General features: G+C 43.3%; 1 protein-coding gene across 3 annotated transcripts in view; it reads right to left on the bottom strand.

The window, feature by feature from the left end:
* The window catches only part of P4HA2 (prolyl 4-hydroxylase subunit alpha 2), a 287,775-nt gene extending 276,634 nt beyond the window's left edge, over nucleotides 1-11,141 (bottom strand). For all 3 annotated transcript variants that reach the window (XM_049872799.1, XM_049872788.1, XM_049872698.1), the window contains exon 1: nucleotides 11,054-11,141. The gene's annotated coding sequence lies outside the window, so the exon portion shown is untranslated. The remainder of the gene's footprint in view (nucleotides 1-11,053) is intronic.
* Between the last annotated feature and the right edge of the window lie 1,141 nt (nucleotides 11,142-12,282).

The following is a 12,282-nucleotide window of genomic DNA, read 5'->3' as shown; positions in this document are numbered from 1 at the left end:
GAACAGGAACAAGACAAGGATGCCCTGGTCACTACTCCTATTTAACATTGTGCTGAAAGTCCTCGCTAGAGCAATAAAGCAAAAAAACGGAATAAAGGACATCCAAATTGGCAAGGAAGAAGTAAAACTATCCCTGTTTGCTGATGATATGATACTATACATAGAGAACCCAAAGAACTCTACAAGAAAACTGTTGGAACTACTAGATTCATCACAGCAGCAGGATACGGGATAAACATACAAAAATCAATTGAATTCCTCTACACCAATAAAGAGAGCTATGAAAAGGAAACCAAGAAAGCAGTATCATTTATGATACCCCTAAAAAGATAAATCTAACCAGGGACGTAAAAGACCTATACAAAGAAAACTACAAAACACTAGAGCAAGAAAACAAATGAGAACTACATAAATTGAAAAATATACCATGCTCACGGATAGGTAGACTCAACATTGTGAAAATGTCAATTCTACCCAAATCAATCTACAAATACAGTGCAATCCCAAACGAAATACCAACAGCATTCGTTAATGTGATGGAAAAACTAATCAACTTTATATGAAAAAGAAAGGGGTCCCCGATAGGTAAAGCATTATTGGAGCAAAAGAATAAAGTAGGAGAACTTGCACTACTTGACCTCAGAACCTACTATACAGCTACTGTAGTCAAAACAGCCTAGTAGTGGTACAACGACAGACACACTGACCAATGGAACAGAACCCATCCACCTTTGGGCTTTTGTTGGAGATCACCTATAAAAGAATGAAACAGGACCCATACCTCACACCATACACAAAAACCAGTTCAAAGTGGATCAAAGACCTAAACATGAAACCAAAAACTATAAAGATCATAGAAGAAAAAATAAGATCAATGCTAGAGACCCTAATACATGGCATAAATAGCATACAAACCATAACTAACAATACACAAATACCAAAAGTAAGTTAGATAACTGGGATTTTCTAAAAATTAAACACTTATGGTCATCAAAAGACTTCCCAAAAAAGTAAAAAGAGAACCTACAGACTGGCAAAAAAATTTTGGCTATGACAAATCCAACAAAGGTCTAGTCTCTAAAATCAATAGGAAAATCCAACACCTCTACAACAAAAAAAGACAAATAATTCAATTAAAAAATGGGCAAAGGATATGAACACACACTTAACCAAAGAAGATATTAAGGCAGCTAATAGGCACATGAGAAAATGCTCTACATCACTATTAAAGAAATGCAAATCAAAACTACAATGAGATACCGTCTCGTCCCGACATTACTGGCACGAATCAAAAAAAAAAAGAAAGGAAATAACAAATGTTGGAGAGGATACAGGGAGCTTGGAACACTTATGGTGGGAATGTAAAATGGTACAACCATTTTGGAAAACAATATGATGCTTTCTTAAAAAGCAAGAAATAGAAATACCATATGATCCCACAATCCTACTCTTAGGAATATATATCCTAGAGAAATAGGAGCCATCACACGAATAGACATACGTATACCCATGTTCACTGCAGCATTATTCACAATAGCAAAGCGATGGAAGCAACCTAAGTGCCCATCAACAGATGAATGGATAAACAAACTATGGTACGTACACACAATGGAATACTATGCAACGATAAAGAACGATGATGAATCTGAGAAACACCTCACAAATGGATGAATCTGGAGGCCATTATGCTGAGTGAAATAAGTCAATCATAAAATGACAAATACTATATGAGACCACTATTATAAAAACTCATGAAAAGGTTTACACACGGAAGGAAACAATCTTTGATGGTTGCCAGGGAGGGGAGGGGTGAGGAGGGAAAAATACTAACTAGACAATAGATAGGTGGTAACTTTGGTGAAGGGTAAGACAGTACACAATACCGGGGATGTCAGCACAACTTGACCAAGGCAAGGTCATGGAAGCTTCATAGACACATCTGAACTCCCTGAGGAACCAAATTACTGGGCTGAGGGCTGGAGAACATGGTCTCAGAGAACATCTAGCTCAATTGGCATAATATAGTTTATAAAGAAAATGTTCTACATCCTGCTTTGGTGAGTAGCATCTGGGTTCTTAAAGGCTTGTGATCAGCTATATAAAATACTCCACTGGTCCTACCCCATCTGGAGGAAGGGAGAATGAAGAAAACCAAAGACACAAGGGAAAGATTAGTCCAAAGGACTAATGGACCCCCACTTCCACAGCCTCCACAGATTAAGTCCAGAACAACTAGATGGTGCCCGGCTACCATCACCAATCACTCTCACAGGGATCACAATAGAGTGTCCTGGACAGAACTGGAGAAGAATGTAGAACAAAATTTTAACTCACAAAAAAAGACCAGACTTACTGGTCTGACAGAGACTGGAGAAACCCTGAGAGTATGGCCCCCGCACATTCTTTTAACTCAGGGATTAGACAGGCTGATAAAACAAAACAAGGCTAAATGGGCACACCTGCTCAGGGGCAAGGAGAAGGCAGGAGGGGATAGAAAAGCTGGTAACAGGGAACCCAAGGCTGAAAACGGGAAAGTGTTGACATGTCATGGGGTTGCCAACCAATGTCACAAAACAATATGTGTATTGTTTAATGAGAAACTAATTTGCTCTGTAAACCTTTATCTAAAGTACAATAAAAAACAAACAAACAAAAAAAGAAACCAAAAGAGGTCTACATAAATGGAAAAACATACCGTGCTCATGGATAGGAAAACTCAACATTGTGAAAATGTCAATTCTACCCAAAGTAATTATAGATATAATCCAATCCCGATCCAAATACCAACAGCATTCCTTATCAAGATGGAAAATCTGATCACCAACTTTATATGGAAAGGAAAGACACCTCAGATAAGCAAAGTATTATTGAAGAAAAAGAACAATGTAGGAGGCCTCACAGTATCTGACTTCAGAAGCTGCTATATAGCCACGGTACTCAAAACGGCCTGGAACTGGTACAATGACAGACACACAAAACAACTGAACAGAACTGAGAACCCAGAGGGACAAACGGACAGGGAGAATATAGGGTGGAAAGAGAAAGGGGGAGAGTACTGATGTATTTCGGGGATTGCAATTAATGTCACAAAACAATTTGTGTATAAAATTTTTGAAAGAAAAACAAATTTGCACAGTAAACTTTCACCTAAAACAGGATAAAATTTTTTAAAAAATCATTTCTTCAAGGAAACCTTTCTCTGACCCCCCAGACAAAGTCATATCATCTGTTATTTTCTCTGACAATATCAAATACATTTTGTATCATCTAGAATGGTAGTTTGTATTTGACTTATTATTTGATTGCCTGACTACTTCACTATTGTGTTTTATGAGAGCAGAGACCATGTCTATTTGTGCTCATTATTGAATCCCCAGTATTATCAGGGTGTCTGCATATTGTAGTTGCCATAAAATATTTGTTGAAGTATCTAATAGATTATTTGATTTTTCCTTTATGTTTGAATTATATACCACGTGTTTTTCTAATCAGTGAATTCTACCTAATTTAGATGCTTCTTACATTATTCTTTCTTTCTACTTATGTTGTTCTCCAGCTGTGTTGCAAGATCTCCCCCCACAGACATACTCTTGGGTAAAGTATTTGAAGGCTGGCCTTCAACCTGGACTTTTGTTTCTTTTGGGTCTTCACTGACTAGCATTGCAGGCCTGGATACAAAAAAATGTTTGTTGCAGAACTTGCTATTGCAAAAGGTTCTGTTCTAGGGCTAGAAGGTCAGGGAGGGTAGAAAAAGACAGAGAGTTGCCCCCAAAGAGTTAGGAAATGAAATTGCTCTTTGAAAGTTAAATTATACATCTCACTCCAACAAGGCGGGCATTAATCGAAAAAATACAAAATAATAAATGTTGGAGAGACTGTGGAGAGATTGGAACACTTATACACTGCTGGTGGAAATGTAAAATGGTACAACCACTTTGGAAATCGATTTGGCGCTTCCTTAAAAAGCTAGAAAGAGAACTACCACACGATCCAGCGATCCCACTCCTCGGAATATATCCTAGAGAAATAAGAGCCTTTACACGAACAGATATATGCACACCCATGTTTATTGCAGCACTGTTTACAATAGCAAAAAGATGGAAGCAACCAAGGTGCCCATCAACGGATGAATGGATAAATAAATTATGGTATATTCTCACACACAATGGAATACTAAAACCCAGAAACTCAGTGCCGTTGAGTCGATTCCGACTCACAGCAACCCTATAGGACAGAGTAGAACTGCTCCATAGAGTTTCCAAGGAGCGCCTGGAAGATTCAAACTGCCGACCCTTTGGTTAGCAGCCACAGCACCTAACCACTACGCCACCAGGGTTTCCAATGGAATACTGCACATTGATAAAGAACAGTGAGGAATCTGTGAAACACATCATAACATAGAGGAACCTGGAAGGCATTATGCTGAGTGAAATTAGTCAGTTGCAAAAGGACAAATATTGTATAAGACCACTATTATAAGAACTTGAGAAATAGTTTAAACTGAGAAGAAAACATTCTTTTGTGGTTACGAGAGGAGGGAGGGTGGGAGGGTGGGAGGGGGGATTCACTAATTAGTTGGCAGATAAGAACTACTTTAGGTGAAGGGAAAGACACACAATACAGGGGAGGTCAGCACAACTGGACTAAACCAAAAGCAAAGCAGTTTCCTGAATAAACTGAACACTTCGAAAGCCAGTGTAGCAGGGGCAGTGGTTTGGGGACCATGATTTCAGGGGACATCTAAGTCAATTGGCATAATAAATTCTATTAAGAAAACATTCTGCATCCCACTTTGAAGAGTAGTGTCTGGGGTCTTAAATGCTAGCAAGCAGCCATCTAAGATGCATCAATTGGTCTCAACCCACCTGGATCAAAGGAGAATGAAGAACACCAAGGACACAAGGCAATTACAAGCCCAAGAGACAGAAAGGGCCACATGAACCACAGACTACATCATCCTGAGACCAGAAGAACTAGATGATGCCCAGCTACAACCGATGACTGCCCTGACAGGGAACACAACAGAGAAACCCTGAGGGAGCAGGAAAGCAGTGGGATGCAGACCCCAAATTCTCATAAAAAGACCAGACTTAATGATCTGACTGAGACTGGAAGGACCCAAGTGGTCATGGCCCCCAGACCTTCTGTTGGCCCAGGACAGGAACCATTCCCGAAGCCAACTCTTCAGACATGGATTGGACTGGACAATGGGTTGGAGAGGGATGCTGGTGAGGACCGAGCTTCTTGGATCAGGTGGACACTTGAGACTACGTTGGCATCTCCTGCCTGGAGGGGAGATGAGAGGGTGGAGGGAGTTAGAAGCTGGCGAAATGGACACGAAAAGAGAGAGTGGAGGGAAAGAGTTGGCTGTCTCATTAGGGGGAGAGCAATTGGGAGTATGTAGCAAGGTGTATATAAGTTTTTTTGTGAGAGACTGACTTGATTTGTAAACTTTCACTTAAAGCACAATAAAAATTATTAAAAAAAATTTATAAATCAAGCTAATCAGAAAAAAAGATATGTAAAATGCCTCCATAAAGAGAAATAGGGGCTCCAAGACCTATAAGGCCTAACAGTAATATCACTCAATAAGGCCTTGCTCTGTCTCAAAAGGAAATGTGTCCATCTGAGGCGGGGTAGCACCCCCCAACAAAAAAACCCAAAGCCATTGCAATCAAATCAGTTCCGACTCATAGCAACCCTATAGGACAAAGTAGAACTGCCCCATAGGTTTTCCAGGGAGCAGCTGGTGGATTCAAACTGCCCACCTTTTGGTTAGCAGCTAAACGCTTAACCAGTTGCACCACCAGGACTCTAGGGGCAGCCTGGGTAGCACAATAAAGACAGCCTCTGCAAACAGATATGCAGAGTCTACCAGGCACCATCCTAGTGAGAAGGGCTGGCCAGGCCAGCAGGAATGAGTAAGCAGTTCTCCCAGTAGGTTATTTGATCTTTGCTATGGAGAAAGACATACCAGTCTGCCCACACCTGACAGTATTGAACATTTAAATCAGATAACTCACTCTTCTGATTTTGATTTCAGGCTCACTAAGCCGCACCAGGGCTCCTTCTGACAATTAGCCTCCCCAAATCGCACAGCTACAAGAAGTTGTGCACTCACCAGGCTACCTGAAGCATCCCATGTTCCTGACAGTTTTCTTCAGGAGTCAGAAGGCCTTAATTTGAATTATGGCTCTACCGCTTATGTACATACTGTGTGACCTTGGGGATTTCCTTCCCTTTTTTCCCCCAGCTGAAAAATAGGTAACAGTACATCACATGTTTGTAGGGAGAATTAAATAAGGCAATGTATGTAATGTCCTTAGCATAGTCTAGCAAATAGTTAGAACTGAATAGTTATTATTACTGTGAATCAATAAATTGGCGTTTTGATTTTAAACCACGGTGCTAATCAACTCCAGAGCAATGGAAAGATATTTTTGAGCCCCCGAGGTCGAGGACTCAATCTGGACTTGGGAAATCACTAAAATGATGGACACGAGGCCATCCTTCACCTTGTGACACCTCTCTGTTCACATTTGTAACATCTATAAAAGGTAACCAGGATTTGACTTAATCTTCTTGTGTCTCTCTTTTTCTGATGTTCATCTTCCCAGACATATTTTTTTATGCAGAAGCAGATTCAGCTCTACTTTGCTTTCACGGAGTCAAGAATGTTGTCCTATAATGAAGAAGAGGCTCCAGGTCTTGCTTTGATTTTTTTTTTTTTTCCTTCATACTCCAGACCGAAAGTATTATCTTCTGAGGGGGGAAACAGAAGCTGTTGTTTTTCTAAGGTCATCATTTGGCCTGCTCCACATCCCCACCTGCTCTTGAGGGAAACACTGCAAGGACAAATGGAAAGCCACTACATCAGTCACAGATCAAGGCCTCCGTCATGCAGAGAATGCGCCCAAATTCCAAATGGGCAAATGAAAGTGACTCTGGACAGATTAAATAGTTTATTTTGTTTTTCTGTTCCAGTTATTAGACTGGTCTATGTTTGCTGTATGGACAAAAACAAACACACAAATGTCAAATTGTGTTTGGAGTATGGAGTCCAAGTGACTAGAAATGCTTGCAAAAGCACTTTCAAGTCTCAGTGGCTGATGCTGGACAGAGCTGTAGGGCTTTCCATCAAACTTTGTTTGTGGCAGTGCTATGCTTTATCAAAAACCTGGTCCCGTGACATCATTACTGGGTTCACTGGTAGGCTAAGTTTGAGGTGCCTTCCAAAAAGGAACACGGTGCCTTGTCAGTCCTTCTAAGTCAAGGTAACATAGTCCAAAATTTGGAAGCTGTTCTATTATCTCTCAGACACCCCCAATTTAATCACCTGACCATTAGAGAATGTCTGTTAAGCATCCAGATAAATAATGACTTGGTCTTGCCCTCAAGGAACCAACCTAGAGCCTAATAGTTTACCAAGCATTTTCTCCATGACATCATTTCATTTAATTCCTACAACTCTAAGGTAGCTATGATTATTATCCTGTCCTACAGAGGAGAAATGTGTCTGTCAGTTTGTCATACTGTGAGGGCTTGTGTGTTGCTGTGATGCTGGAAGCTATGCCACCAGTATTCAGATACCAGCAGGGTCACCCATGGAGGACAGGTTTCAGCTGAGCTTCCAGACTAAGACAGACTAGGAAGAAGGACCCGGCAGTCTTAGCCAGTGAAAACCTTATGAATAGCAGCAGAACATTGTCTGATATAGTGCTGGAAGATGAGTCCCCAGGTTGGAAGGCACTCAGAAAATGACTGCGAAAGAGCTGCCTCCTCAAAGTAGAGTCGACCTTAATGATGTGGGTGTAGTAAAGCTTTCAGGACCTTCATTTGCTGATGTGGCACGACTCAAAATGAGAAGAAACAGCTGCAAACATCCATTAATAATCGGAACCTGGAATGTATGAAGTATGAATCTAGGAAAATTGGAAATCATCAAAAATGAAATGGAACACATAAATATCGATATCCTAGGCATTAGTGAGCTGCAGTGGACTGGTATTGGCCATTTTGAATCAGATAATCATATAGTCTACTATGCTGGGAATGACAACTCAAAGAGGAATGGTGTTGCATTCGTCGTCAAAAAGGACGTTTCAAGATCTATCCTCAAGTACAACGCTGTCAGTGATAGGATAATATCCATACGCCTACAAGGAAGACCAGTTAATACAACTATTATTCAAATTTACGCACCAACCACTAGGGCCAAAGATGAAGAAATAGAAGATTTTTATCAGCTGCTGCAGTCTGAAATTGATCGAACATGCAATCAAGATGCACTGCTAATTACTGGCGATTGGAAAGTGAAAGTTGGAAACAAAGAAGAAGGATCAGTAGTTGGAAAATATGGCCTTGGTGATAGAAACAATGCAGGAGATCGAATGACAGAATTTTGCAAGACCAACAACTTCGTCATTGCAAATCCCTTCTTTCACCAACTATACACATGGACCTCACCAGATGGAATGCACAGAAATCAAATTGACTACATCTGTGGAAAGAGACACTGGAAAAGTTCAGTATCATCAGTCAGAACGAGGCCAGGGGCCGACTGTGGAACAGACCATCAATTGCTCATATGCAAGTTCAAGATGAAACTGAAGAAAATCGGAGCAAGTCCACGAGAGCCAAAATATGATCTTGAGTACATCCCACCTGAATTAGGAGACCATCTGAAGAATACATTTGACGCATCGAGCACTAGTAACCGAAGACCAGACAAGTTGTGGAATGACATCAAGGACATCATACGTGAAGAAAGCAAGAGGTCATTGAAAAGACAGGAAAGAAAGAAAAGACCAAGATGGATGTCAGAGGAGACTCTGAAACTTGCTTTCGAATGTTGAGCAACTAAAGCAAAAGGAAGAATTGATGAAGTAAAAAAACTGAAGATTTCAAAGGGAGTCTCGAGAAGAAAAAGTATTATAATGACATGTGCAAAGAGCTGGAGATGGAAGACCAAAAGGGAAGAACACGCTTGGTGTTTCTCAAGCTGAAAGAACTGAAGAAAAAATTCAAGCCTTGGATTGCAATAGTGAAGGATTCTATGGGGAAAATATTAGACGACGCTGGAAGCATCAAAAGAAGATGGAGGGAATACACAGAGTCACTATACCAAAAAGAATTAGTCAATATTCAGCCATTTCAAGAGGTGGCATATGATCAGGAACTGATGGTACTGAAGGAAAAAGTCCAAGCTGTTCTGAAGGCATTGGCGAAAAACAAGGCTCCAGGAATTGATGGAATATCAACTGAGATGTTTCAACAAACAGATGCAGTGCTGAAGGTGCTCACTCGTCTATGCCAAGAAATACGGAAGACAGCTTCCCGGCCAACTGACTGGAAGAGATCCATATTTATGCCTATTCCCCAGAAAGGTGATCCAACCAAATGTGGAAATTATAGAACAATGTCATTAATCTCACATGCAAGCAAAATTTTGCTGAAGATCATTCAAAAATGGCTGCAGTAGTATATTGACAGGGAACAGCCAGAAATCCAGGCCAGTTTCAGAAGAGAACGTGGAACTGGGGATATCATTGCTGATGTCAAGTGGATCCTGGCTGAAAGCAGAGAATACCAGAAGGATGTTTACCTGTGTTTTATTGACTATGCAAAGGCATTCGACTATGTATCATAACAAATTATGGATAACATTGCAACAATGGGAATTCCAGAACACACTTAATTGTGCTCATGAGGAACCTTTACATAGATCGAGGCAGTTGTTCAGACAGAACAAGGGGATACTGATTGGTTTAAAGTCAGGAAATGTGTGCGTCAGGGTTGTGTTCTTTCACCATACCTATTCGATCTGTATGCTGACAGCAAATAATACGAGAAGCTGGACTATATGAAGAAGAACAGCGCATGAGGATTGGAGGAAGACTCATTAACAACGTGCATTATACAGATGACACAACCTTGCTTGCTGAAAGTGAACAGGACTTGAAGCACTTACTAATGAAGATCATAGACCTCAGCCTTCAGTATGGATTGCATCTCAACATAAACAAAACAAAAATCCTCACAACTGAACCAATGAGCAACATTATGATAAACGGAGAAAAGACTGAAGTTGTCAAGGATTTCATTTGACTTGGATCCACAATCAACAGCCATGGAAGCAGCCGTCGAGAAATCAAAAGATGCATTGCATTGGGTAAATCTGCTGCAAAGGACCTCTTTAAAGTGTTGAAGAGCAAAGATGTCACCTTGAAGACTAAGGTGCCCCTGACCCAAGCCATGGTATTTTCAATCACATCATATGCATGTGAAAGCTGGACAATGAATAAGGAAGACTGAACAAAAATTGATGCCTTTGGATTGTGGTGTTGACGAAGAATATTGAATATACCACGGACTTCTAAAAGAACAAACAAATCTGTCTTAGAAGTACAACCAAAATGCTCCTTAGAAGCAAGGATGGCGAGACTGCGTCTTACATACTTTGGACATGTTGTCAGGAGGGATCAGTCTCTAGAGAAGGACATCATGCTTCGCGGAGTACAGTGTCAGCGGAAAAGAGGAAGACCCTCAAGGAGGTGGATTGACACAGTGGCTGCAACAATGAGCTCAAGCATAACAATGATTTTAAGGATGGCTCAGGACCAGGCAGTGTTTCGTTCTGTTGTGCATAGGGTCTCTATTAGTCGGAACTGACTCGAGGGCACCTAACAGCAACAACACAGAGTGGGAAATTAAGGCTAACAGAGTAATTAAATATTTTGCCCCAAATCACACAGCTAATAAGAGATAGAGCCAGGGCGTGAACTTCGGCATCTCAAAATTCTTGGGTATTTTGAATCTGAATTGACTGGACGGCCAAGGGTTTTTTATTTAGACCAGGGAGTCGAAGACAGGGGAGTGGAAACAGTGCGCTTGTTCCAGTTTTTAACAGATGAAGGATATCCTATTTCACCTGCGTCACTGACTTTTGAGTTCTCCTCTGACTCAGGATGAAGTGCCTGGTACCTCATGGTCAGGGGCCATACTTTTAGAAGTGACCGTGTCGCCAGCTTGGCGGAGGGACCGGCGCGCGTACCTGGACATGGGAAACAAGGCGTCCCCTGCGGTGTGCAGTTCGTTCAGCGCCTGCAACAGCGTTCCCTCAGAGGCTTGGTCCTGGCCGCCCACGACAGCGTCCAGCTCTTCAGGCAGAGTCCCAAGAAGCGCCACCATAGCACCTGGTCCTGGGCCCGCCGCTGGCGATGGGGTCCAAGTAGGTGCTGTATGAAGGGCAGATGAGGGGGCTGGCCCGGATCAGGCGAGGCGTCGTGGCGCGCGTGGCTCGGTGAGCCCCTTTCCGCTGCTAGACTGCGGGACCTACTGCCAGGTCCCAGCCCCACCGTGCAGCCGTGCAGCCGAGGTGCGCGCAGGCTCGCGAGTGGAAGGGGCCCTATCTGAACGCCCCCGGCCGGCCCCGCTCTGCGCTCCCCCCTCCGCGCCCCGTGTTCACTGCGCGCTCGCGCGGGGTCCCGCCTCCCGGTGGCTTTCGCTTTCCCTTTCGGTGTAGTTGAGGAAAACGAAAGTGGCCGTGGCCAGGGCTGGCGCGGCTGCCGTGCTGGGCGAGGGGCGCAGAATGCGGCGGTGGTCGGACTGTGGCCCGGGGACTGGCCCGCGGGGGAGAGGTAAGCGCATCCCCTCCCGGCCGGTTGTCTCGCGGGCTCCTCCTTACGGACCGGGTGGGAGGGACGCAAGCAGCGGTTCTACGCGGGCCGGGCCGGGGGTTGCTACAGTGGGGTCGCGGGGTCTGAGGCGCGGCGGAGTTAAAATGTCTTTGAGCGTCCAGGCGGGGCAGGATGGCTTCCGCGGTAGCCTCAGAGCCGTCAGTCAGGGGCGAGGCCGGACCCTGGCAAGTCACGCCACCTTTCTGAGCACAAGTTTCCTTTTTGTAGAACGCCGATCTCACCGGGTTTGGGTAAAAATCAAAGTGGGAGGATGTATGTAAGATGGCCAGCAGATTGCATGACCTGAGTTCAGCAGAGAGGAGCTCATAATCTGCTGCTCCTTACCCCTAAGACTCCGCATCTTCCCCACTGGGCCCCATCCCTCACGTAGTTTGGCTTTCTAGTTTCGCAGATCTGGGGCACCTGGGCTTCCAAACGTTCCCTGACGTGGCAAGCTGGCGTCTCGTCTGTCTTGGTTGTGGGCATGGAGAGGCCAGGATGCTGCTCCCTCCTCACAGCCGTGCCCAGGTGAGGTCAGGGTTTCACTCCCCAGGAGTCCTAAACCCGGGGCTGGCCTAGATGGTCAGGTGTGGGTGCACTGAGG

The sequence above is a fragment of the Elephas maximus genome, chromosome 2 (assembly GCF_024166365.1).
Source record: "Elephas maximus indicus isolate mEleMax1 chromosome 2, mEleMax1 primary haplotype, whole genome shotgun sequence".
NCBI lineage: Eukaryota > Metazoa > Chordata > Mammalia > Proboscidea > Elephantidae > Elephas > Elephas maximus.
This window is presented reverse-complemented; position numbering and strand designations above follow the sequence as displayed.